Below are 27,118 nucleotides of genomic sequence, written 5' to 3'. Positions count from 1 at the left end.
TTCTAGGAACCCTGGAAAAGCAAGCTCTTATTTGTGAGGAACCATTAACTCTTGAAAGTCGAGCTGTCTTGCAAGAGGTGCTGCAAAGGGTGAGATTTAACCTTATATCGTATTTTTAAATCATCTCTGTGAAACCTTAATAAGCTTCAGCAGTTTCTGCAGAACAGATGGTTTCACCTAGAGCATTTCAGTGCATTGTAACACGTACTGCACTGCTTCATGTCATTGCTATCTTGTGTCATGGAAGATCTTCAGCAACTTTTCCTTCAGTTTTCATGGTGATTAGCATTTTGTGTTTATCCAGCACAGCATTAGGTTCCTATTTGTGTCTCAATAATTTGACAGGTTCTTTCTAGTTAGTTGTGATTCACTTCTCCAGATCTTGACTTAACTTTGAGTCACGTCTCTTCTGCCTTTTGTGCAAATGGACTTAATGTTTTTGCTGTCACTTTGTATTGAAATATCGAGCAGCTTTTACTTCTGGGGTTTCCATAGTGTGCCCTTGGCAGGTGCAGCCTGTGCTTCAACCTGGAGCCCTCAGTCCGCAGGGAAATGGACCTTTGGGAAGTTCTTACAGCTCTATTTAATGCTTTGTGGATGATGCTGATTTTCTGGAGGTAGGCTGTCCATTCTGACCCATTTTCTTCTCTCTCCTTGCAGACTGGATCTGCTGAAAGGCTGAGGCGAGACCAGGATCTGCAAAATCTCTGAGTCTGTCTTGCTGAGGCTGAAGCCATGTTTGGTGTCAACGGTGACATTGTGGAAGATGCTAAAGACTGAAAACTTTGGGGTTTTTCCCCTGAGTCACCAGACTCTGTCTGGAGCTGTGCCCTGTCTATCTCTTAAAAGAGTTTCTGGGTTTAGAAAGGTTTTTACATTCTGCAATATTTACCTGTAACTCAATTGAAAAGAATCATATTCTGTCAGTGTGGTGTTAGTTGCTCTGAGTTGGTTAATTAAAATTATTGGTTTGAGGGTTTGGAGCAACCGTTGGGATGGCCCCTGGAGCTGGCAGCTCTTGTTCAATTTCTCTTCATTCCTTTAATCTCTTTCAATTACTTCTTAAGCAATTGCTGCAATTAGGATATACAATAAGGACAGCAGAATTTCTGCCTTGTTGGATTGGGAAATCCAAGCCAAGGTCCTTGGAGAGACTGAGGGGATGGGGAGCTGAGCCTCAGGCTGGGTTTTGACAGTGGGAGTTTGGTGAGGAAGAAAAGAGCGATCCTCCAAAAGTGATTAAGGTCAGTTCTGGTGGCTTTGGGTGCTTCTACCTCCAAAAAATCATTCTGGTTAAATGGGACGTGAAGAAGCAGGGGGATGTGCAGGGGGGCTGTGCTGGGACCCCTCAAATTCCAGCCAGAGGTGCTGGGCACTGCTGGGCCTTGGGGACACGACGGAGGGGCTCCACTGTCTGATCCAGGGAGTTCTCCTGTTATTTTCTGTGGTGCTCAGACTCTGGCAGATCATTGCAGCCCCACAGGCTGAAAATCCCATCGGAGCAGTTGGAGTCACAGACGATCACACAGAAGCCAATCTGGGAGAGGAAATGAGCTGTTCCATAGATTTATTTTTCCCCAATGCATTTTGAAATTATACCAGAATCTCTTCTCTCCCCTCGGACCCGGCTCGGCTGAGCTGTGAGGGGCGGGGCCGGCCCAGGGAGAGGGGCGGGGGCCGCGGGTGATGGTCCCGCCCCCATCCCGGGCAGGGCGGGGCGCTGGGCGGGCTCGGGGCGGTCCAGGGAGCGGGGCCGGGGCAGGGCCGGGGTTCTCGGTGTTGGGTTTTGTCTGGGCATGTCAGCCAAGTCATAAACAAGCCAACTCGGCTCCTGAACTCTCCAATGAATGTTTAAAACGCTTCCACAGAAGGACAAGTCAGGGGTGATTCCAAAGGAATATTTGTAAATGAAGGGTAACGATTGCTGGGGAATTTCCTTGGGAATTATGCACTTCACACGTACAGAATTTAGGAGGAGGAATCCCCATTTCAGCCTCGGGCACCTGCAGGAGAAGAGGGGTCCTTATCCACAGCAAGGGAAGCCCGGTGCCCCATCGTGTCAGGTGCAGACAATGAACCGTCCCGGGAATGAACAGCAAGTCCCCTCTGCCCTCACCCTCGGAGTGGCAGCAGCTGCAGGTGAGAGATGCCACAGGATGGGGAGGGGAGAGAGCAGCCCCAGGTGTGAGCTGGGAACAGTGAGGGGGGACAGAGCAGCCCCAGGTGGAGCTGTGATGGATAACGAGGGGACAGAGCAAGCACAGGTGGAGCTGTGATGGATAATGATGGGGCGGTTCCAGCCGGGGGCGGTTCCAGGTTAAGAGGGAAGCCTGAGCTCATTTTGGTATTGAGGAGTGAGGAGCTCACGCTGAGTTCCTGGCTGTGGGTCATGGGGAGCACGTGGATTTGGAGCGTTACTTGGGAGGCGATGGGGATCAAACCTTTATACTGAGCAACAGCACAAGGTAAACCAGTGTGGGTTTATAGAGGGGACTTTTTTTTCCTTTTCAGCTTCATCTTAATAAACCCTCCCTGGTGCTCCCAGAAGAAAAAGGGGTTATGGAGACAAAAGGAGTTCAAATTGATTGAAGAAACTCCTTTTTTCTGTTGTTGTCTATGTTTAAACTGGAGGAATTTCTTTTCACCTGGAGTTTTAATGAATAGTGGCACTTCTATGTGGCTTTTATTCAATATGATGTTCTTAGGTGGTGCGTAGTGTTTTGTGTGACTTTTTTGGTGTTATTTGTTATATATAATTTGGTTTTTGAGTGAAGGTAACTTTATGGGTGGGTTTGTTTGTATTTGAGGTAGAATTAATTTAAGTAGCTCTTTTTGAGAGAGTTCTGAAATGTGTTATTGGGGTTTTGTGTGTTGTGTGCAGGGATTCAGGTTGGGTAGAGCTGGTTTTTTCTGTTTGGTGGTTTTTAGTGATTTATTGTGTAGCTTTATTCTGTTTGTAGGTGGTGTATGACGAGGGATATGTGGTGTATTTATTTCATGTTTGGTTTCACAGTTCACATGGTCAGAGTATTTTTGAACTGAGTTTCATTGTTGAATTATTTTTGGGGGATATTATGTTTTTCCAGGGTTTGTTTTCTAAGGTTTACAGTGGTGTAATAGGCTGTGGTGTGAGGTATAGGGGAGGTTTTTATTTATTTAGTAGTGGCTTTTATCACGGTGAGCATCTAGTGTTTGTTTTAGTGGGTTTGAGACAGTGTGAGGTAGTTAATTTTTTAAGGTTTCTTAATATTTTTAATTAAATTATTATTTGTTGTGTTATAGGGGTTTGTTTATTGAGCCTGCTTGATTAGAGTATATGTTTTATAGTTTTGGATAATTTAGGGGTTATTGTTTGTAGCCAAATGGATATTTTGGTTTTGTGTGTATTTATAGGTGGTCTGTTTCTTTGGATGGTTTCGAGGAATTATGGGTTTATTGAGTCAGGAATAATTGGTTTTGGTGCTGTTAATTTGAGTATATTTGTGCTATTGTTATTTTTGTGGATTGATTTACTTGTTTTAGTTTAGGGTAAACATAGGCGGAAACTCTTGAATAGGGTTTTTTTAGAGAGTAAACTAAAATAGTCTCTGTTCTAAATTGGTTTGGGAAAGAATTTCTTTAGAGAAAAAAAGGAAAAAACTTTTTAACAAACAAAGTGCTCACAAGCATAAAGAATAAATAACATAAAATAATAAAACACTTTGGTTTTCTGAAGGGAGATGGTGAATTCAGGAAGCCCTTGCTGTGGCTGTAGCTCAGCTCCTTTGGTCTCTTATCAGCTGTTCTGTGTTGATAAAATGCTGAGGTCCAGGCCCCGTGGCTGCAGGTGCAGCTCTCGGTGCTTCTCTGGGATTTTCAGTCTGCAGCAGGTTTAATGAGCCTGGAGAAAAAGGGAAAAAAAAATCAGTGCAGGAACTTCTCTGCCCTAAAACTGACCAAGAGCAAAGGAGATCTGTGTGCTGCAGTCTGTCTGTGCTTGGGCTGAATACACTGGACAGGGAATGCACAGGAGTGAACACTGTTTTCTTAAAACAGGCTGCGTGCTTTTTCTTTCCTTGCTTTGCTCCCAAAATCAGAGTGAAAGGTACTGAAGGTATTTCTGAAGGAGTTATTTTAAATATTTGAGGTTTTTGGCATTTAAAGTATTTGTTTTGGAGGAAGTTTGTTTGAAGTTTTTGCTTAGTTATAATGAAATTATTTTATTTTTAATTAGGTGTTTTTAGTTTGTATTGCGGATAAAGGTTGTGGCTTTTTTGTTATGTTAGTAATAGAAAATGGGTTTTGATTTTGTATGTAGAGATGGGATTGGTGTATATGGTGTACGAGTGTTGACTAAGGATTTAAAATTCTGTGGTTTTGATGTGTTAGGTTAATGAATTTATATAGTTTAAAAGATGTGGGTTTTATGCTTATTTAGTTAGAGGCAGGTCTTTAAATTGGGGGTATACCCAGATATATAAGATATGCATCTTGGAGGTTTTTTGAGGGGAATGGATATGGGGTTATTTTTATTATTTATTATATTATACTATACATTATTATATTATAATATATATAATATTATATATATTATATATTGTTATATATATTATAGTATACATCGTTATATTGCATTATTGTATTATATTGTATTATTGTATTATATTGTATTAGGTAGTTTGACTATTAGTAATAAGAGTTGGCTTTTTTTTTGCTGCACTTTTGTTTGTGTTTTCTACAATTGATATATTTGCGTGGTCAGGGCAGTGGTGTTTCTGGTGCAGCTCGGACCATCCTTTATTGTTTGTGTGTTTCAGGTGGTCACTTGTCTCACACTGAGATCCTCTCACCCAACAGCCCTGCTGAGATCATCCGTGGATGTTTGGTTTTCTTTATGGCACCTGACTGAGACAGCAGGAATTTCCCAGAGGCAGAGACAGCCTTCCTTGGCCCCTGATGTGGATTCTCATCCCTGGACATCCCAGAGATAAGTGAAGGGCTCAAAGCCACAGAGGGGGTGAAAGTGGGGTGTGGGTTGGGAGTCACTGGGAGGGATTTTTGGGTCAGGTTTGGAGATGGGGATGTCCAAGCTGTGACCCCTTTAGGGCACGTGAAGGGAAGGTCTCACAGTGCTGAGGTGTGCAGGGCAGAGCAGTCCCAGGGCACGTCGTGTCACTTGTTTGTTGTGCACTCTGTGTCTGTTGTGTGTTTTGTTTTGTGTGTCTTTTGCGTTAACCCTTCAAGGGGTCTTTTGGAGACCCCAGGCATCGTTCTTAACATCTCTCTGTTCCTTGGACAGGCACTGATATCATTGAACGTTGACTCAGGTGCTCAGACACACATCAGAATCCATCTCTCTCCACAACCATCCAGGCTGGTGCCTTTCCAGGTCTTGTTCTGAGCTGTATCCACAGCTGTGCACTGCTGTGATCCATTCTGGCAGATTAGGTCTTCTAAAAGTGCACAGCTGAGTGGAGGATTCTGACCTTGGGATTCTCGGGCATCCATCCCTGCGTTTCTTGGGATCAGTGATCCCGTTGGCATCTTCTTCCTGCAGGGTTCTCTGAGCCTGGTCAGCTCCCCATGGGTCTGACCTCGGTCATCTCATTGCGAGTTCTCTCGGTCCTCAGGGTCATTCTTCTTGCTGAGATATTTCTGTCCCTGTTGTGTCCCCCCTTTTGTCCTGTCCTGTGTCACGGGTGTTGGTGTTTTTGGCCTGGAGCTGCTCTGCCTTGTTGCTCAGTCTGGGTGTGGGGGGAATGGGACAAGTCCTGGGGAGTTGAAATTTGTCATGTGGGGTGTAGTTGGGCTGTAGAGGGTATTCCTGGATTGACACAAAGTGTCTGGAGCTGTCGAGTTCTCCTGCAGCACTTTGACTCTTGTCCTGACTTTGTTTCAGATGCAGATGGATTAAATCCATGGCAGAGTGGCCCATCCTGTGTGAGGGGGTTCCCCTGAGAAGGTCAGTCACTGTTTGTGTTTGCAGGGGAGTGTAAATGGTGGCCATGTTACAGCACTGCTCTTTGTCTTTATTTTTAGGAGGCAAAGCTGGATCTCTGCAGTCAAGGTGAAGTGGACGAGGTGAGCAGTGATGGGTGGACAGAAGCAGTTATTATTGCTGTAGTCTTCTTTCTGGTTCTACTCTAAGCATTCACTGGTGTGTTTTGTTTTATTTTAGGTGGTCCCCTTGGCAGATGAGCTGGCCCAGGATGCCAGAGGAGGGCAGATGGGTGCAACATGAAGGTTCACTTGTGCTGTGCTTCAGTCAGAGCAGGGAGGTTGCTGTTTCACAGTAACTCAACATGATTTTTCTTTTTTCGTTTCTTTGCAGGTGCTGCTGCTGCCCCAGGTGTGCCAGGGAATAGAGGGAGGGGGTGAGTTGGCACTTGTGCAGGTGGCCCACAGGTGAGTGCTGTGCTCAGTGTGTCCCTTTTCCTTTTGCTGGGTTCACTCTGGGCAGCCTCTGGAGTGGGGTGAAGATCTGAGGGGGAGCTGGGACAGGGGTGCAGAGGAGCCCTGGGGGTGACTCTTTTGGAGGGGAATAGTCACATTTTCTGTTCTGTGGTCCCAGGTAGTGTGAGGAGGTGCACAGCTGGAGTTTGGATACGGCAGCACTGAGAGAACGTCTCCAAATCCCCGGAGCCAACACGTTCATTTCTGTCCAGGATGGATTTTGTCCGCTCATATTCAGAAGTTGAGTTGTTGGGGTTGGTGGTCGGGTGAAGGGGAAAAATCCTTTTCAGTCCCAGGAGGCAATTTAAAGTTACCTTAGAGGAGAGGGCCCTTGTGGGATGGAGCCCTCAGGTGCAAAAAAGAGAGAGAGTTTCTCTTCAGCATCACCAGAGCCTTTGCTGGGCAGGGCAGTTCTGACCTGTCTCTGTGTTCTGGGGAGCTTCACATTGTTGGCCGCCTTTTGGGTTCCAGCGGGTTGGGGTGCACTGGGGGATTCCTGGCCCAGCATACCCTGAGATCCCTGTCCCAGGTTACTCCTGATCAGGAGTAATGCAGGCTGTGAGGTGTGGGGTAGTAGAGTTCAGCAGGGGGAGTTTACAGTGACACACACAGAGGCTGTGGGAGGACTTGAGAGGCAAAGGACTCACAGGCTAGAGAGCACACAGTGAAAATCAGGGGCCCAGGCTGGGATACAAGTCAGAGTACAGGTGTACCAGCCCTCACAGCACTGCTACCAACACTGTTTCCCTGAGAGCAGGTGCAGGCAGCAATCCTAATGCGGGACAATGCCAGAAGCCCTGAGAGGTGCAGGCAGTAAGCCCAAGGCAAGGGCCAGGCAGGAAGTGATAGTGGGGGGCAGAGTCCACAGGGTTTGGGTTCACTGGGGATGTCCAGCCTGCATTCCCTTCCTGCTCTAACTGGGGTTGCTCACACCCCTAATGGAGGCTGTGGTGGGTGGGCTCAGTACCAATAATGTCTCTAAGACCTTGGCACTGCAAGAGTCAGCCTCTGAGCACAGCTGAAGTGAAGTGTGCTGCCCAAGGACCCAGGCATGCTTAGGAGAGGGGGAGTAGCAGAATTGCTGGTTTTGGGGGATGTGCTGGTGAGATTATGCTTTGATATTTGGTTTTCTTTATTGTAGCTGACTGAGAGACAACAGCACAGTGACAGCAGGAGTCTCCCAGAGGGAGAGGCGACCTTCTTTGGCACCCAATGTGAATTCCCATCCCCAGATGTCTGAGAGATAAGTGGAGGGCTGGGAGCCACAGAGGGGATGAAAGTGGGATGTGGGGTCAGGGATCACCAGGAGGGGTTTTTAAATCAGGTTTGGAGATGGGGATGTCCAAGATGTGACCCCTTAGGCCGTGTAAAGGGAAAAGTCTCATTTTTGATCAGTGCTGAGGTGTGCAGGGCAGAGCAGTCCCAGGGCACGTCGTGTCACTTGTCTGTTGTGCACTCTGTGTCTTTTGTGTTATCCCTTTGAGGGGGTCTGTTGGAAACCCCAGGCATCGTTCTTAACGTCTCCCTGTTCCTGGTGCTGATACCAGGCCAGGCATCAAATTCTTGACTCAGGTGCTCAGACACACATCAGAATCCATCTCTCTTCACAACCATCCAGGCTGGTGCCTTTCCAGGTCTTGTTCTGAGCTGTATCCACAGCTGTGCACTGCTGTGATCCATTCTGGCAGATTAGGTCTTCTAAAAGTGCACAGCTGAGTGGAGGATTCTGACCGTAGGATTCTCGGGCATCCATCCCTGCGTTTCTGGGGATCAGTGATCCTGTTGGCATCTTCTTCCTGCAGGGTTCTCTGAGCCTGGTCAGCTCCCCATGGGTCTGACCTCAGTCATCTCATTGCGAGTTCTCTCGGTCCTCAGGGTCGTTCTTCTTGCCGAGATATTTCTGTCCCTGTTGTGTCCCCCCTTTTGTCCTGTCCTGTGTCACGGGTGTTGGTGTGTTTGGCCTGGAGCTGCTCTGCCTTGTTGCTCAGTCTGGGTGTGGGGGGAATGGGACAAGTCCCTGGGGAGTTGAAATTTGTCATGTGGGGTGTAGTTGGGCTGTAGAGGGTATTCCCGGGTTGCCACAAAGTGTCTGGAGCTGTCGAGTTCTCCTTGGTAAAAATCAATGTAAGGGCTGAAAACATGAGGGGCTGGCAAGTTATACGCACCAAAGACATGTTTTTCTTTTTTTTCTTTTATTTTTTTTTTTAATAGCTGTGAGACTTACATCTTGATTTTGAGACTCTCTTTTTTGCCCACCTTTTTGTTCAAAATCTTATTTTGAAGTGCCTCAACCAAGGAGATCCTGTTTGAAACTTTATCCCTGTTGTTTTTCCTCTTGCAGGTAGTTGGCAAAAAAGGATGGAGCCAGTAGGAAGCAGAGCCCCTGGAAGGCCTCATCCCAGTCCAGCTGTTGTTTTGTGTTCTTTAAAAATTTTTATATTTATTTTTAATTTTTAACTTTTTTTAATATTACTTTTAGATTTTTTTTAGATTTTTATTTTATTTCCATGTTTTTATTTTTTGTATTTTTAATTTTTAAAAAACTTTTTATTAACTTTATTCAATTTTTTTTTTTAATTTTTATTTTTTCATGTTTTCTTTGTTCCTTTTTTAAATACTATTTCTTACCCAGAGTATGTGGAAGTTTGACCCTAAAGGAGAGAAAAACCAGGAAAAGACTGACATCAAAGAACACTAAATTCATTTGTGCCATGCTTTAATATGAAAAAGATAAAGGATAGCATGAAAAAAGACCAAGCATTCTCTGTTTTCCAGGAGACTCCCATTCTCTGAGCACTGACCACCCTTCCGGTGGACTTCTACACAGAAACCATTAACTTATGTTTTCTTTGGGGTTTTGTTTGTTTGTTTGTTTGTTTGTTTTTGTGTTTGTTTTTTTTTTTTTTTTTCTCCATTCTGTTTCTTACCCTGAGTAGGTGGAAGTTTGGCTGTTGGCAAGAAAGAAGTTGAAAAATTACCTCCATGTCCATTGGATGTCTGGATATAATTGAGAGTGCAGTTAGTGAAAAACCTCTGTATTTTCTGCAACATTAAAAAACCTGAATGGAGAAAGCTGTGAACACTGTGGTGCCTTTTTTTTTTTTTCCTTTCAACCCCTTAACAGGTCTCATTCTCCCCATGCACAGTATTACCAGCAGTAACTTGATGTTGAGGTGTATTTCATTGTTCTTTGTCTTTATTTTTAGGAGGTAACATGGGATATTGGCACTCCAGGTGAAGCAGACAAGGTGAGTGTTGACTGGTGGATGGAAGCAGTTGTTGCTCAGGCCTCAATTTCTGGTGCAACTCTAAGCATACACTGTTGAGTTTTTTTGGGGTTTTTTTTTCTAGGTGGTCCACTTGCAAGGCGTTCCAGTCCTGGATCCCGGCAGCTTGGTGGGTACAAGTTTAAGATATACATGTTTCAGAGTTCTGTCAGACTGGAGCAATTGTGTTTTCACAGTAACTCAGCCTGCTTTTTGCCTTGTTTCTTTGTGGGAGCTGCTGTGGCCCTACACATACCAGGGAAGAGAGGCAAGCAGGTGAGTTGACATTTTGGCAGGATGACTCAGGTGAGCGGTGTCTAACAGCACGCTAAATGTGTACCTTTTCCTTTTGCAGGTATCCTCCGGGCAGCCTCAGGAGTCAAATGGCGATCTGAGGTGAGCCGGGGTAGCGGTGCAGGGGAGGCCTGGGGATTACTTTTTCTGTCAGGCAATTGTCACATTTTCTGTTTTGTTGTCCTAGGTACCGTGAGGTGCGGAGCCCAAGACTGGATATGGGAGCACTGAAGCGGATGTGTTCTTTTTCATTGAAGATGGATTTTTGTCCGCTCATCTTGTGAAAGATAAGTGTTTGGGCTGGTGTTTGGGTGAAGGGGAAAAAGCTTTGCAAAAGGAGGCAATTCAAAGTCAGCTTAGAGGAGAGAGCCCTAGTGGGACGGGCCCCTCGCAACTAACGGGAGAGGGTTTCACCTCGGCCTCACCGGAGGCTTTGCCGGACAGGGCAGTTCCGCGTCCTCGCGTGTTTTGCGCCGTCGTCCGTCTTCGAGTCTCAACATCCTCGTGGACGTTGTCACCCGAGGAGGTCGCCTTCAGGTCCAGAGCTATCGCCACGGTCACCCGGCAGTCATCGCTTCCTTCTCTCGGCCTACCCAGCTTCTCGAGCATCCTATTAACAACTTAGGCACTAGTTCTTGTGAGGAGTTCTGTTTCGTCATCACGTGCTATTGCCTTAAAGCTTTCTTTCCTTTGGCGTCATCAGCCTGTGGCTCATCTTGTGCTAGGAGTCTTGGGTCCATAAGGTGAAACTGCCTGGCAGTTTCAAGTTTTGTCTGCGTCTGCATTATGTAGTTTGTGTCCCTTGTCTTCTGTGTGATAGGCCTTTGTTACATCCAGGCGCTTTATCCGCACCATTCCGGCCCCCTTTGGCCGTACTCTCCTCGCGTACTTTCCCGGATCATCCTTATTCCGGCCTCGTTACATTTTGACTTTTTGAGGCCAGCACACGGACACTCGAGCATTCTCATCCGTTTTCATTCTCAGCTTCGGTAGCGCCGCCTTTTCAGATGCCATTCTCTTGGACTTTTATAGGGAGGGTATTAGATTCCCCTCACGTGCCTGCAGTATCTTTCAGAGTCATCTGAAGTCAGCACTTGTATTCTACCTATCTCTGCTCATGTTGTATGTGCCAATGTTGAATGCGCCAATATTGCGTCTCTCAGTGTCAGCTTATATTGTGTGTGCCTATATTGTATCTGAGTCTATTGCATCTCACTATGTTGGTTTATATTGTATGTGCCTACATTGTATCTGAATATGTTGTATGTGACTATGCTGGCTTATGTTGTATTGTACTGTATGTGACTATGCTGTATCACACTATGCTGGCTTATGCTGTATCCTATTGTATGTGACTATGTTGTATCAGGCTATCTTATGCCGCTTATGTGTGAGCTGCCCTGCCCTGGCACATAGTGTTAGTGAGGTAGAACAGTTGTAAAACTTCACAGTTCACCTCTTTTCTGTGGAGTTTTGGGCATAGGAGATACGGGCTTGGAGTGGGGATAACTTGCTGTCAGATAAGTGCTTGTTGACCACCTCTTGTTGTCTTCCAGGTCCCTGAGGAGGATTAGCATCTCTGCGGTTGCTGATGCTACAAGTTTCCTGGAATCTACCACGTACGCTGAAGAGTGACTGTGTGTGTATGAGAGTTGTCTGTGTTTGCTTGTGTTTGCCTCTGTGTGTGTGCTGACTGGTTTGACTGGTTGTAACCTTGTGTGTGTGACTTTTGCCTTTCAGGTTTTTCAACACACTTTAAATTTAGAATAAAAAATCCCCAGCTTGGGTTTTTTTTTTTTTTAATTTTCCCCCCCGGCTGGGTTTATTTTTTTTTCCTCGGTCCTGGCCGGTCTGCGAGGCGATGTTCATCGCCAAAGTTGGGTGCCGACGGCCTGTGGACCAGGGTTTTCGTCAGGCAGGCCGGTTTGTGTTGAGACTGTTCTATTTTACATGTGCTGCTTTTGTTTTGCATTTCCTGTACCAATAAAATGAGATATAATGGATGTTTCAGAAGCAGAAAAACTGTTCTATTGTCTCAATATGTATTTGGCTTGCGGTTCCCTGTATTGTTCCGTATTTGCATTTGCTGCCGCGTTTCCATGTATCGCTCTGTACGAAGCTGTACTTTTATCAGCGTGTCTATGGGTTGTATCTGTACTTGCATTTGTATATGTTGTTTCCATGTGTTTTGCTGAAGTGTAAATAAAAATGTTCATTCAATAAAAGTTGAATCCACCTTAATTAAGATTCCCTCCCGCCCCCTCTGCCCCCCTTTGGCTCCTGTCTTTATTTGGTGTCATTGAGTCATTTTCTCTCACTCTATTTCTTGCTTTCCTTCACTCTATTTCCCTACTTCCAGGTAAGTCTATTTATTTTCCTCTCTATATCTTCATGCTATTTCCTTTTCTCTCTCACTCTGCTTCTTTCTCTCTTAACTCTTTATTTTCCTCTGTTGTTCTATTTCTAGCTGTTTGTCTTTTGCTTTCATTCTGTGTTTCTCTCTAGCTCTGTTTCTCTTTCCCTGTGTTTCGCTGTAACTCTATTTCAGTGTAACTCTGTTTCTCTTTCTTTCTCAGTCTCTCAGTCTGTTTCTCTGTTTCTCTCACACGCTCACTCTGTCTCAGTTTCACTCTAATGCTGTTTCTCTTTTACTTCCACTCTAACAACTCTGTTTCTCTCCAAGTCTCTCTTTCACTCTAACTCACTGTGTTTCTCTGTTGCTCTGACTCTTTTTTGCTTTGTTTCTCTGTCTGTTTCGCTCTCTCGCTCTGTTTTTCTCTGTTTCTCTCTTTCTCTTTATTTGTAATTTAAAGTTAGAAATAAAGTTTAACTTTATTTCTAACTCTGGTGTAGTGGTAGGAATTTCCATGCGGCCAGGGAACAAATAATAAAAAAAACTTTAAATAAATAAAAATATTTGGTCCCTGGCCGCATGAAAATTCCTACCACTGCACCAGACTTATTATTTTTATTCTTTTTTATTTATATATACACCCTATAGCCCCCCTATACACAGGGTATACATACTGTATGCCCCCCTAATTAGTCCTCCAGGTAGGAGCAGCTGATTATAGATGATTGCTTAATCACCACACCCCCCACTCCCACCTGGACCACTAATGACCCAATTGAATAATTAATCACCCTATGCAAATAACCTAATTAATTACCTACACATATGCAAATCACTCAATTAATTATGCAGGTGATCTAATTAAATATTCAAACCACCCAATTAATTATGCAGGGTTACATTTACATATAAGGTTACATGTGGGGTTGATTTTAGGGTTCAGAATGCATTACGGTCAAAGGTCAGGGGGTCAGGGTCAAAGGCCGGGGGTCAGGGGGTAATAGGTTAAAGGTTGTAAGTCAGGGGTTATAGTTCAAAGGTCATATGTCAGGGGTCAAAGGTCAAGGGTCGTAGGTGAAAAGTTAAAGGTCAAGGGTCAAAAGTCATAGGTCAAGGGTCAAAGGTCAGGAGGTCAAGGGTCAAAGGTCATAGGTCAGGGGTCAAAGGTCATAGGTCAAAGGTCATAGGTCAAGGTCAAAGGTCATAGGTCAGGGGTCAAAGGTCATAGGTCAAGGGTCATAGGTCAAAGGTCAGGAGGTCAAGGGTCAAAGGTCATAGGTCAGGGGTCATAGGTCAAAGGTCAGGGGTCAAAGGTCATAGGTCAAGGGTCAAAGGTCATAGGTCAAAGGTCATAGGTCAAGGGTCATAGGTCAAGGGTCAAAGGTCATAGGTCATAGGTCAGGGGTCAAAGGTCAAAGGTCATAGGTCAAGGGTCAAAGGTCAGGGGGTCAAAGGTCATAGGTCAAAGGTCAGGAGGTCAAGGGTCAAAGGTCATAGGTCAGGGGGTCAAAGGTCAGGGGTCATAGGTCAAAGGTCATAGGTCAGGGGGTCAAAGGTCAGGGGTCATAGGTCAAAGGTCAGGGGTCAGGGGTCGAAGGTCATGGGTCAAAGGTCAGGGGTCAGGGGTCATAGGTCAAAGGTCAGGGGTCAAAGGTCAGAGGGTCATAGGTCAAAGGCCAAAGGTCAGGGGGTCATAGGTCAAAGATCAGGGGGTCATAGGTCAAAGGCCAAAGGTCAGGGGGTCATAGGTCAAAGGTCAAGGGTCATAGGTCAAAGGTCATAGGTCCGGGGGTCAAAGGTCAGGGGTCAGGAGTCAGGGGCTCAAGGGTCAGGGTAGCGGGTTAGGTCTTAAGGTTAGGGGTTTATAGCAATAAAACTAAGTAGACATTTTATTTTATAACTCTCTGAACCTCCTTGTTTATTACCCAAGAAATCTAAAACTAAGCAAACAAAAAAAAAAACAAAACAAAGGCCCCACAAACAATCCCCCCAAAAGCACGCAGAAAGAGAAAATTATTTCATTTTATAATATTATTTTTAAATTATTTTTATATTATTTATTAGAATTTATTTTTATTTTAATAAAGATTAAGTGTTTACCCCTTAGAAAACCAGTCTTTCAATTCGAATTAACTCTTGTTTTGATCTGTTAGGTTAATGAAGTCATATAGTTTAAAATATCAAGAAATAAATGCTACCAAAAAAAATAAAAATACAAAAAAATAAATATATACATAACAAAAAGACAACTATAGCATCTAAGAATAATATCTTTAGTTACACTATTATTACATGTTCCATATATTATAGTATGTAAAATATACCTAATAAAATGAACATGATATAATAAATAAATTTTAATAATATAAATAGGTAGATTATATAAATAGATAAATTATACTAGATAAATACATGAGATAATAGAAATATCATAATAAGAAATAGAAGAAATATGGAAATATAGCATAAAATTAAGGCTATTTTTGTTTTGGCTTGGTTGATGGCAGGGTTCTCGTAGTTGTTGTGGTTGGGGGTCTTTTGAGGCCTTTATTTTCGGGGATGTTTGGAAGGGGAATTTTGGCCACGTTCTTTTTTGCGTCCGCTCCGTGCGGCGGCGCTGCCACCGTGTGGACACAGAGCGGTACTGCAGCTCCCTCTGCCTGGCACCGGGCTCTGAACTGTGATGCAATGCTGCCATCGTGTGGATATAGAGCGGTACTACAGTTCTCCCCCGTGCCCGTAGCAGCCCCGGGCTGTGAACTGTGCGGCAATGCTGCCATCCCGTGGATAAAAAGCAGTACTGCAGTTCTCCGCCGTAGCAGCCCTGGGCTGTGAGCTCACGGGCAGTTTTGCCACCCGAGGACCGAAAGATCACGGCCAAAAAGGCGAGAAAAAATGCGAGGACCCCCGGACACGTGGCAGCCGGCTCCCTGCGCGCGACCTGGACCACGGAGCCGCCCGGGAGCGATTTTTCCGTGGCGTACGCAGGTGCGCGGGCACAGGATGAGGGCTGAGCGGCGCAGCGGCAGTGTTTGGGCAGGCGATGTGGTCAGGGGCCTGTGCGAGCAGCCAAGGGGGACATTTGGGGGGGGATGCCACAACCAAGATGGCGGCGCGACTCGTGGCGCTTGACCTTCTAAAGAGGGCGGCCAAAAGGGCGGGAAAAATAGAGGACCTCTGGTGTGTCTATCATAGTGCCTGCTTAAAAATCCCGACCACGGCGCCGCTCGGGGACAATTTTCTGCGGTGTTTCCAGGTGTAGGGACACGCACTGTGGGTTCAGCTGCGCCGCGGGCGGGTTCAGGGTAGACGTTTTAGTCAGGCGCCTGTTGTAGACACTGATGGGGTCCTTACGTGTGCCACAACCAAGATGGCGGCCCGGTTCGCTGCGGCTGACCTTCTAAAGATGGCGGCGGGGAGGGGTGAAAGTGACATAAGTCGCGGCGTCACCGAACAGAGTCGGGGAGTGACAAAAATGACCGAGTGTTGCCGAACAGCCGAGAATAGCCGACGGCTGACGGAAATCGCCGAATAGCCGAACCCAGCCGAGTTTCCCCGAACAGCCGAACCCAGCCGGGTTTCCCCGAACATCGCCCCCCTCAGCCGAACCGAACGAGCCGGGGGCAGTTCCGGGGCAGTTCCGGGCCGGTGTCCGCCCTCACTGCCGCTTCCTCAGCGGGCCATTCAAGGCGGTGTCGGGGCCGCTGCCGATCCCCCGGCGGGCGGGTGGGCGGGCGGGACACGCTGGCGCTGTGCCCGGAGCTGGAGCACTCGCTGTTGCCGCTGGAGCCGCGCCGGGGCCTCCCGGGGAAGGCAGCGAGGAGAAACTGGTAAATTAGAATTAATGTAGAGGGGACAGAGCAGGCACAGGTGCAGCTGTGATGGATAACGAGGGGCTGGTTCCAGCCGGGGGCGGTTTAAAAGGGGAGCATCAGCTCAATTCGATATCGAGCTGTGAAGAATGAGGAATTTATCCTGAGTTCTGGCCGTGGTTCATGAAGAGACTGCAGGAGCATTTGGATTTGGAGCATTTCCTTGGGGGACAACAAGGGACAAACTTCTATACTAAACAGATAAGCCACTTTGGGTTTATTGGGGGAATGTTTTTTTTCTTTTCAGCTTCATCTCACCAATCCCTCCCCGGTGCTCCCAGAAGAAAAAGGAGTTATGGAGAAAAAAGGAATTCAAATTGATTGGAGAAACTCCTCTTCTGTTGTTGTCAGTGTCTGAAGTGGAGGAATTTTCTTTTCAGCTGGAATTTTAATAAATAATGATGTTTCTATGTGGCTTTTATTCAATATTATGTACTTAGGTTGTGTGTAGTATTTTGTGTGACTTCTTGGAGTATTATTTATTATACATAATCAGGTTTTTGAGTGAGGATAACTCTATGGGTGGGTTTGTTTGTATTTGAGGTAGAATTAATTTAAGTAGCTCTTCTTGAGAGCCTTCTGAAATGTGTTATTGGGGTTTTGTGTGTTGTGTGGAGGAATTCAGGTTGGGTAGAGCTGTTTTTTTCTGTTTGGTGGTTTTTAATGATATATTGTGTAGCTTTATTCTGTTTGTAGATGGTGTGATGAGACATGTGGTGTATTTATTTCGTGTTTGGTTTCATAGTTCACATGGTCAGAGTATTTTTGAACTGAGTTTTGTTGTTGAATTGTTTTTGGGGGATATTGTGTTTTTCAAGGGTTTGTTTTCTAAGGTTTACAATGGTGTAATTGGCTGTGGTGTGAGGTGTAGGGGAGGTTTTTATTTATTTAGTGGTGGCTTTTATCATGGTGAGCATCTAGTGTTTGTTTTAGTGGGTTTGAGACAGTGTGAGGTAGTTCATTTTTTAGGGTTTCTTAATATTAATAATGACATTATTGTTTGTGGTGTTGTAGGGGTTTGTTTATTTAGCCTGCTTGATTACAGTATATGTTTTATAGTTTTGGATAATTTAGGGGATATTGTTTGTAGTCAAATGGATATTTTGGTTTTGTGTGTATTTATAGGTGGTCTATTTGTTTGGATGGTTTTGAGGAATTATGGGTTTATTGAGTCAGGAATAATTGGTTTTGGTGCTGTTAATTTACATTTGTGCTGTTTTTATTTTTGTAGATGGATTTGTTTATTGTTGTGCTTCTCTGGGTTTTCCAGTCTGCAGCAGGTTTAAACAGTCAGAAGAAAAAGGGAAAAAAAAGTCTTTGCTTTAGCTGGCTAAAACTAACTAAGAGCGAAGGAGATCTGTGTGCTGCAGTCTGTCTGAGCTGAACACACTGGACAGGGAATGCACAGGAGTGACCACTGTTTTCTTAAAACAGGCTGCGTGCTTTTTCTTTCCTTGCTTTGCTCTCAAAATCAGTCTGAAAGGTACAGAAGGCATTCCTGAAGTAGTTATTTTAAATATTTGAGGGGTTTTGGCATTTAAAATACTTATTTTGGAGGAAGTTTGTTTGAAGTTTTTGCTTAGTTATAATGAGATTATTTTATTTTTAATTAGGTGTTTTTATGGTTTTTTTGTCGTTAAAAGTTGAGACTTTTTTGTTATTTTATTAATAGACAACAGGACTTGTTTTTGTATATAGTGATGGGATCGGTGTATATGGTGTTGACTAAGGATTAAAAATTCTGTGGTTTTGATGCATTAGGTTAATGAATTTATATAGTTTGAAAGATGTGGGTTTTATGCTTATTTAGTTAGAGGCAGGTCTTTAAGTTGGGGGGGGTTTGGGTGTATATTTTGGAAGTTTTTTGAGGGGAATGGAGATGGGGTTATTCTTATTATATTTGGAAGATGGACTAGGAGTAATAAGAGTTGGCGCTTTTTTGCTGCGCTTTTGTTTGTGTTTTCTACAATTGATATATTTGTGTGGTCAGGGCAGTGGTGTTTCTGGTGCAACTCTGAGCATCCCTTATTGTTTGTGTGTTTCAGGTGGTCACTTGTCGCACACTGAGATCCTCTCACCCAACAGCCCTGCCGGCACCAGGAAATCGCCGCCGCCGTCCTCTCGTGCCCGGAGCCCCGGCAGGACGCCGGCGCAGCGCCGGCTGCCGGCGGAGCAGGAGCGGTTCCTGCCGCCCGCAGCGCTCCCGGTCCCGATCGCGACCGCAACGCCGCCCCGCCCTCAGCCCGGGCCCCGAACCCCCCGGCCCCGATCCGCCGGCCCTGGCGGGAACGGGGCCGTGAGGGGACAGCGGGGGGCGGGCTCGCGGAGCCGAGCTGGGATTGGCGGGGCCGGCGCTGCCTCCGCTTGTGATTCGTTGGGCTCAGCTGGCCGGCGCTTCCTCAACAGGGATTGGCGGGGCCGGCGCTGCCTCCGCTTGTGATTGGCTGAGCTGGCCGGCCCTGGGGCATAAATAGCGCCCTGAGGGGCCGGGGGGTGTCAGTCCGGCGGCGGGACGCGGAGCGGCGTTTGGAGCTGCGCGGTCGGTCGGTCGGGAGGAGCGCCACTGCGCCGGGACGGGATGTCCGCAGCTGCCGGCCCGGGGAGCGAGGGTGAGCACGGACGCGACTCCCGCGTCCGCCTGCGCCAGTGTCTGGGGGCCGGCGGTGTCCTGGGGCAGTGGCGCCAGCCGTACCCAGGGCAGCCGGAGGCCGGTGCGGGGCCTGGTGCGGCGCAGGAGGACCGGCTGTGGCTACCAGGGGCCGGCGAGAAGCGCTTCTGTAGCTTCTGGATTTAAAGCAGCATTTACAGGATCAGAAATAAAGCAGCGTTTTTTGCATTTTTTGTTATTTTATTTTGCTTTTATTAGAAGTAACTATGTTTTTCATATTTATTGCATCTTTTCATTATTTTGCTTGTTTCAATGCACTATTTTTGGCTCGTGGGTTTTTTTTGTTTGTTTGTTTGTTTTGTTTTTGGGGTTTTTTTTGTTTCTTTGGTTTTTGTTTTTTTTTTTTGTTTTGTTTTTTTGTTTCTTTGTTTGGTTTTGGTTTTTTTTGTTTTTTTTTTTTTTTTTTCCTAAATATCTGATGTTAATTCAGTAAAGGTTGTAGGGCTAGGGCTGAAACAGCAGTTGTGAGCCCAGTAGAGACATAAAGCCCCAGGATGTGGAATAAAGCCCTTGGCACTAGAGGCAGGCCCAAAACAGTGTGGAACAGTGGAAATGCTGGGGCTGGAGAGTTCTCCCCACGGGAGAAGGGGATGGAGCTGCAGCTCAGGGCCTGCAGGAGATGCCTGGGGGGTTACCAGCCCTTGCCCCGTGGTACCCAGCAGAGGCTGAGGCTGTGGGGGCTCGGAGGGCTCCAGGCCCCGAGAACCAACCTGTGGACACCTTTTGGGATGAGGGAGCAGGGGCCCAGTGGCTCTTTCCAGCCCCTGGTGCTGCCTGGGGGAGCTGAGGGGGCTTTTGGACAAGTGCTGGGCTGAGACCCAGGGGAAGGGGGCAGATACATGTTGGCCTTCGGGCTTCAAGTGTCCCCAAGGTTGAGAACCCAGGAGGGTGGGTGATACAACTCCTAAAGACATTGAAGTGATGACAATGACTGACTTGTGGCCTTCTCAACAGCCCCGGGCTGCAGTGAGAAGCAGTAGCAGTTTTAGCTGCAGGCAGTGGGAAGCTGAGGAGCTGGAGCTGAGACAGCAGAGCTGGAGGAGACACAAAGATGGTAGGCTTTGGGGTGAAACCCCTGGGGGGCTGCTCTAGGGAATATGGAGCCGGGACGGGAACTGCGGGCTGGAGCTGAAATCGCTGTAAGGGCTGGGGTAGGGACTGGAGGGCCGTTGCTGCAGTAAGGATTGGCAGGTTGGGGCTGGACTATGGGAACAGGAGCTGAGCTGAAACAACACAAAGCTAGAGCAAAAGCAAAAATCGTACTCTGAGAACCAGCAGCAGCATTTTGTGCCACTGCTGGGAAGATGTGGAGACAGAACTGAAACAGAAGAGCTGGCAGTGAAATAAAGCTTGTGGGCCTGAAGCTGAGATCACTGGGGACTGCAGTGCTGCAATTGCAATCACAGTTCAAAGGGGATAATGAGTGTAGACCTGGGAAGCGACTGTGAAATGGGACACGTGCCCAGGGGTTGGTAATGGAATAAAGATTAATGGGATGGAGGTGGAATAGCATTTCTAGAGCTGAAGCTGAAACCGCACAACTAGAGACAAAAAAAGGACCCTGTTGTCTCAACCTGGAGCAGCTACACCTGGCGAAGACAGGCAGAAAAAATGAATGTGGAGGTGGAAGAACCGGGCTGGCCGTGAAATAAAGCTTGTGGGTCAAGAGCTGAAAACTCTGGGGCTGGGAAGGGCTTTCTAGAACTGCTGAACACCTGAACTCTGAACACATGAAATCAGCAGAGAGGTGGGATAGAGATTGTTAATGGCAGAGGCCAATCAGTGTGTCAGGGAGGGGCCCATAGGTCCAAAAGCTGAAGGCTGGAGATGTGTGGGAGGGACAAAAGCTGAAATAAGGTCTTGAGCATGAAGTATGGTGACAGGCTGCAGCTGGGAAAAGCCCAGTCAGAAGGCGAAGACAGGGGAAAAAAATTCCAGGAAGCAGCTCTAGGAAAAAAGATATTCAAGCTGGGTTTTCCTGACGCCCCCTCCACACTAATACTATGCTGTCCTATCCCTGTTCCTGTCAGATGCATCAGCACTAATGCAGGTAACGGCTTTTGGATTTCAGACCTGACCAGGAAGGATGGTTTCTGTCCTCTCAACCCCTACACAGGGGGAAAGGATACTTTGGGTCACCCCCCTCCTACTCCTGTCATCTCCAGCTCAGGCTGCCCCTGCATCACTTACCTCATTCTGGGGATGGGGCTCCCGGGGAGGAAGGGACAAGCTGTTCCGCCTAGTCCCAAGCTAGGACATGGCTGGGGAGCCTCAACTCTGCTCTAAACACCTGGGGGTGGGCCTGGCAACTCCCCTTTCCTTCCCACCAGCTTTGGTGAGGAATCCGCTCCCCCTCCCCAAGGGCCAAGGGATTGGTAAGGGATTTTAGCAACCCTTGGATGGCCCTTGGTGCAGGCAGCTCTTGTTTAATTTCTCTTCATTCTTTTAATATCTTTCAATTATTTCTTAAGCAATTACTGCAATTAGGATATACAATAAGGACAGCAGGATTTCTGCCTCGTTGGATTGGGAAATCCAAGCCGAGGTCCTTGGAGAGACTGAGGGGATGGGGAGCTGAGCCTCAGGCTGGGTTTTGACAGTGGAAGTTTGGTGAGGAAGAAAAGAGAGATCCCCCAAAAGTGATTAAGGTCAGTTCTGCTGGCTTTGGGTGCTCCTGCCCCCAGAAAATCATTCTGGTTAAATGGGACTTGGAGAAGCAGGGGGATGTGCCGGGGGCGGGGCCCAGAGGCGGGTGGGGGCGGGGCCGGGGGCGGGGCCGGGCGTTCCAGGGGGCGGGGCCAGCAGTGCTGGAGTTCTCGGTGTTTGGGTTTTGTCTGGGCTTGTCAGCCAAGTTACAAACAAGCCAACTCGGCTCCTCAACTCTCCAGTGAATGTTTGAAACGCTTCCACAGAAGGACAAGTCAGGAGTGATTCCAAAGGAAATATTTCAAATGAAGGGTAACGATTTCTGGGGAATTTCCTTAGGAATTATAAACCTCATGCATACGGCCTTTCGGAGGTGGAATCCCCGTTTCAGCCTCGGGCACCTGCAGGAGAAGAGGGGTCCTTATCCACAGCAAGGGAAGCCCGGTGCCCCATCGTGTCAGGTGCAGACAATGAACCGTCCCGGGAATGAACAGCAAGTCCCCTCTGCCCTCACCCTGGGACGGGCAGCAGCTGCAGGTGAGAGATGCCACAGGATGGTGAGGGGAGAGAGCAGCCCCGGGTGTGAGCTGGGAACAGTGAGGGGGGACAGAGCAGGCACAGGTGCAGCTGTGATGGATAACGAGAGGGCGGTTTAAAAGGGGAGCCTCAGCTCAATTCGGTATCGAACTGTGAGGAGTGAGGAATTTATCCTGAGGTTGTGGTTCATGAAGAGACTGCAGGAGCATTTGGGTTTGGAGCATTTCCTCAGGGGATGATAAGGAACAAACTTCTATACTAAACAGATAAGCCACTTTGGGTTAATGGGGGAGGTTTTTTTTCCTTTTCAGCTTCGTCTCACCAATCCCTCCCCGGTGCTCCCAGAAGAAAAAGGAGTTATGGAGAAAAAAGGAATTCAAATTGATTGGAGAAACTCCTTTTCTGTTGTTATCTGTGTTTAAATTGGATGGGTTTTCTTTTCACCTGGAATTTTAATGAATTATGGTACTTTTATGTAATTTTTATTCAATATTGTGTTCTTAGGTGGTGTGTAGTGTTTTGTGTGCCTTTTTTGGTATTATTTGTAATATATAATTTGGTTTTTGAGATAAGGTAACTTTATGGGTGGGATTGTTTGTATCTGAGGTAGAATTAATTTAAGTAGCTCTTTTTGAGGGACTTCTGAAATGTGTTATTGGGGTTTTGTGTGTTATATGTAGGGATTCAGGTTGGATGGGGTATTTTGGGGTTTTTTTTAGTGGTTTTAAGGTGGTTCTTAAGGTTTTATTGTGTAGCTTTATTTAATTTGTAGATGCCACATGATGTATTTATTTCATGTTAGAATTAATAGTTCACATGGTCAGAGTATTTCTGAACTGAGTTTGGTTTTGAATTGTTTTTGGGGGGATATTGTGTTTTTCCAGGGTTTGTTTTCTAAGGTTTACAGTGGTGTAATAGGCTGTGGTGTGAGGTATAGGGGAGGTTTTTATTTATTTAGTGGTGGCTTTTATCATGGTGAGCATCTAGTGTTTGTTTTAGTGGGTTTGAGACAGTGTGAGGTAGTTCATTTTTTAGGGTTTCTTAATATTTATAATTAATTATTCCTTATTGTGTTATAGGGGTTTGTTTATTTAGCCTGCTTGATTACAGTATATGTTTTATAGTTTTGGATAATTTAAGAGTTATTGTTTGTAGCCAAATGGATCTTTTGGTTTTGTGTGTATTTATAGGTGTCTGTTTGTTTGGATGGTTTTGAGGAATTATGGGTTTATTGAGTCAGGAATAATTGTTTTTGGTGCTGTTAATTTGAGTGTATTTGTGCTATTTTTATTTTTGTGGATTGATTTGTTTATTGTTGTGCTTCTCTGGGTTTTTCAGTCTGCAGCAGATTTAAACAGTCAGAAGAAAAAGAAAAAAAGTGTTTGCTTTAGCTGGCTAAAACTAACTAAGAGCGAAGGAGATCTGTGTGCTGCAGTCTGTCTGTGCTTGGGCTGAATACACTGGACAGGGAATGCACAGGAGTGAACACTGTTTTCTTAAAACAGGCTGTGTGCTTTTTCTTTCCTTGCTTTGCTCCCAAAATCAGTCTGAAAGGTACAGTAGGCATTTTTGAAGGAGTTATTTGAAATGTTTGAGGGGTTTTGGCATTTAAAATATTTATTTTGGAGGAAGTTTGTTTGAAGTTTTTGCTTAGTTATAATGAGATTATTGTATTTTTAATTAGGTGTTTTTATGGTTTTTTTGTCGTTAAAAGTTGAGACTTTTTTGTTATTTTATTAATAGAAAATAGGACTTGTTTTTGTATATAGTGATGGGATCGGTGTATATGGTGTTGACTAAGGATTAAAAATTCTGTGGTTTTGATGCATTAGTTTAATGAATTTATAAAGTTTGAAAGATGTGGGGTTTATGCTTATTTGGTTAGAGGCAGGTCTTTAAATTGGGCGGTCCTGGGTATATATTTTGGAATTTTTTTGTGGATAATGGAGATGGGGTTATTTTTATTATATTTTTATTATATTTTTATTATATTTGAAGATGGACTAGGAGTAATAACAGTTGGCTTTTTTTTGCTGGACTTTTGTTTGTGTTTCCTATTATTGATATATTTGTGTGGTCAGGGCAGTGGTGTTTCTGGTGCAGCTCTGAGCATCCCTTATTGTTTGTGTGTTTCAGGTGGTCACTTGTCTCACACTGAGATCCTCTCACCCAACAGCCCTGCTGAGATCATCCGTGGATGTTTGGTTTTCTTTATGGCACCTGACTGAGACAGCAGGAATTTCCCAGAGGCAGAGACAGCCTTCCTTGGCCCCTGATGTGGATTCTCATCCCTGGACATCCCAGAGATAAGTGAAGGGCTCAAAGCCACAGAGGGGGTGAAAGTGGGGTGTGGGTTGGGAGTCACCGGGAGGGATTTTTGGGTCAGGTTTGGAGATGGGGATGTCCAAGCTGTGACCCCTTTAGGGCACGTGAAGGGAAGGTCTCACAGTGCTGAGGTGTGCAGGGCAGAGCAGTCCCAGGGCACGTCGTGTCCCTTGTCTGTTGTGCCCTCTGTGTCTGTTGTGTGTTTTGTTTTGTGTGTCTTTTGCCTTAACCCTTCAAGGGGCCTTTTGGAGACCCCAGGCATCGTTCTTAACATCTCCCTGTTCCTTGGACAGGCACTGATATCATTGAACTTTGATTCAGGTGCTCAGACACACATCAGAATCCATCTCTCTCCACAACCATCCAGGCTGGTGCCTTTCCAGGTCTTGTTCTGAGCTGTATCCACAGCTGTGCACTGCTGTGATCCATTCTGGCAGATTAGGTCTTCTAGAAGTGCACAGCTGAGTGGAGGATTCTGACCGTAGGATTCTCGGGCATCCATCCCTGTGTTTCTTGGGATCAGTGATCCCGTTGGCATCTTCTTCCTGCAGGGTTCTCTGAGCCTGGTCAGCTCCCCATCGGTCTGACCTCGGTCATCTCATTGCGAGTTCTCTCGGTCCTCAGGGTCATTCTTCTTGCTGAGATATTTCTGTCCCTGTTGTGTCCCCCCTTTTGTCCTGTCCTGTGTCACGGGTGTTGGTGTTTTTGGCCTGGAGCTGCTCTGCTTTGTTGCTCAGTCTGGGTGTGGGGGGAATGGGACAAGTCCTGGGGAGTTGAAATTTTTAATGTAGGGCTTTATAGGCCTGTAGAGGGTGTTCCTAGATTGCCATGAAATGTCTGCAGCTGTAAAGTGATCCTGCAGCACTTTGACTCTTGTCCTGACTTTGTTTCAGGTGCAGATGGATTAAATCCATGGCAGAGTGCCCCATCCCGGGTGAGGGGGCTCCCCAGGGAAGGTTAGTCACTGTTTGTGTTTGCAGGGGAGTGTAAATGGTGGCCATGTTACAGCACTGCTCTTTGTCTTTATTTTTAGGAGGCAAAGCTGGGTCTCTGCAGTCAAGGTGAAGTGGACGAGGTGAGCAGTGATGGGTGGACAGAAGCAGTTGCTCTTGCTCAAGCCTCACTTGCTGGTGGAACTCTGAGCATCCAGTGCTGCGTGTTTTAGGTGTTCCACTCACACGATGCCGAGCTCCCCTCACCAGCCAGACAGTGGGAGCATTACAGGACTCTGTGGGGAAGCCTTGACCTTCTCCATTTGAAGGGGCCATCCAGGTGGGCTTTGGTAACAGCCGAGGAGTTGAGGTGTGTCAGGGAGGAGGAGCGAGGCTCTGCTCAAGTTTCAGCAGTGCCACATCACCTTGTCTGCTCTTAACCCAGGCACACCCCGCAATGTTGGTGTCTGAGCAGAGCTGGAGCACAGGGGCCGAGGACCTGGGTGTGCTCAGGAAGTGGTGAGTAGCAGAATTGCTGGTTTTTGGCCAATGTGCTGCTGAGATCACACGGTCATGTTTGCTTTTCTTTATTGTAGCTGAGTGCGAGACACCAGCCCAGTGACAGCAGGAATTTCCCCGAGGGAGAGGCGGCCTTTTTTTGTACCTGACATGGATTTGCATCTCACGATGTTCAAGAGATAAGTGGAGGGCTGGGAGCCACAGAGGGGATGAAAGTGGGATGTGGGGTCAGGGGTCACCAGGAGAGGTTTTTAAATCAGGTTTGGAGATGGGGATGTCCAAGCTGTGACCCCTTGGGCTGTGTAAAGGGAAAAGTCTCATTTTTGATCCCAGTGCTGAGGTGTGCAGGGCAGAGCAGTCCCAGGGCACGTCATGTCACTTGTCTGTTGTGCACTCTGTGTGTTTTGGACATTTTGTCTCTTTCATGTCTTTTCTCTTTGCCCTTCAAGGGGCCTTTGAAATCCCCTGGCATCAATCTCAGTATTTCTGATCTCTGTGTTCCTCAGCCAGGTGCCTTTGACTCAGGTGCTCAGACACACATCAGAATCCATCTCTCTCCACAACCATCCAGGCTGATTCCTTTCCAGGTCTTGTTCTGAGCTGTATCCACAGCTGTGCACTGCTGTGATCCATTCTGGCAGATTAGGTCTTCTAAAAGTGCACAGCTGAGTGGAGGATTCTGACCGTAGGATTCTCAGGCATCCATCCCTGCGTTTCTTGGGATCAGTGATCCCGTTGGCATCTTCTTCCTGCAGGGTTCTCTGAGCCTGGTCAGCTCCCCATGGGTCTGACCTCGGTCATCTCATTGCGAGTTCTCTCGGTCCTCAGGGTCATTCTTCTTGCTGAGATATTTCTGTCCCTGTTGTGTCCCCCCTTTTGTCCTGTCCTGTGTCACGGGTGTTGGTGTTTTTGGCCTGGAGCTGCTCTGCCTTGTTGCTCAGTCTGGGTGTGGGGGGAATGGGACAAGTCCTGGGGAGTTGAAATTTGTCATGTGGGGTGTAGTTGGGCTGTAGAGGGTATTCCTGGATTGACACAAAGTGTTTGGAATTGTCAAGTTCTCCTTGCTAAAAATCAATGGTAAGGACTAAAAACATGAGGGGCTGGCAGGTTATGCACACCAGAGACATGTTTTTCTTTTTTTTTTTTTTTTTAATAGCTGTGAGACTTATATCTTGATTTTGAGACTCTCTTTTTTGGCCAGCGTTTTTGTTCAAAATCTTATTTTGAAGTGCCTCATCCAAGGAGATCCTGTTTGAAACTTTATCCCTGTTGTT

General features: G+C 46.4%; 1 long non-coding RNA gene across 3 annotated transcripts in view; it reads left to right on the top strand.

Moving 5' to 3' along the window:
- Positions 1 to 6,459: 6,459 nt before the first annotated feature.
- LOC310922799 overlaps positions 6,460 to 27,118 on the top strand; it is a 60,203-nt gene continuing 39,544 nt past the window's right edge. Inside the window, exons 1-6 of one of the 3 annotated variants that reach the window (XR_014592495.1) lie at positions 6,460 to 6,672; positions 7,574 to 7,646; positions 8,774 to 9,680; positions 9,784 to 9,974; positions 10,054 to 10,094; positions 10,180 to 10,695. This is a non-coding gene — a long non-coding RNA (uncharacterized lncRNA). Of the gene's footprint in view, positions 6,673 to 7,573; positions 7,647 to 8,773; positions 9,975 to 10,053; positions 10,095 to 10,179; positions 10,696 to 27,118 lie in introns of those variants that run through there. The other 2 variants (XR_014592496.1, XR_014592493.1) reach the window with 2 other exon arrangements.

Source organism: Zosterops lateralis (assembly GCF_965231275.1).
Source record: "Zosterops lateralis genome assembly, chromosome: Z".
Taxonomy (NCBI): domain Eukaryota; kingdom Metazoa; phylum Chordata; class Aves; order Passeriformes; family Zosteropidae; genus Zosterops; species Zosterops lateralis.
The sequence above is the reverse complement of the archived record's forward strand: the minus strand, read 5'-3'. Positions and strand labels throughout refer to the sequence as shown.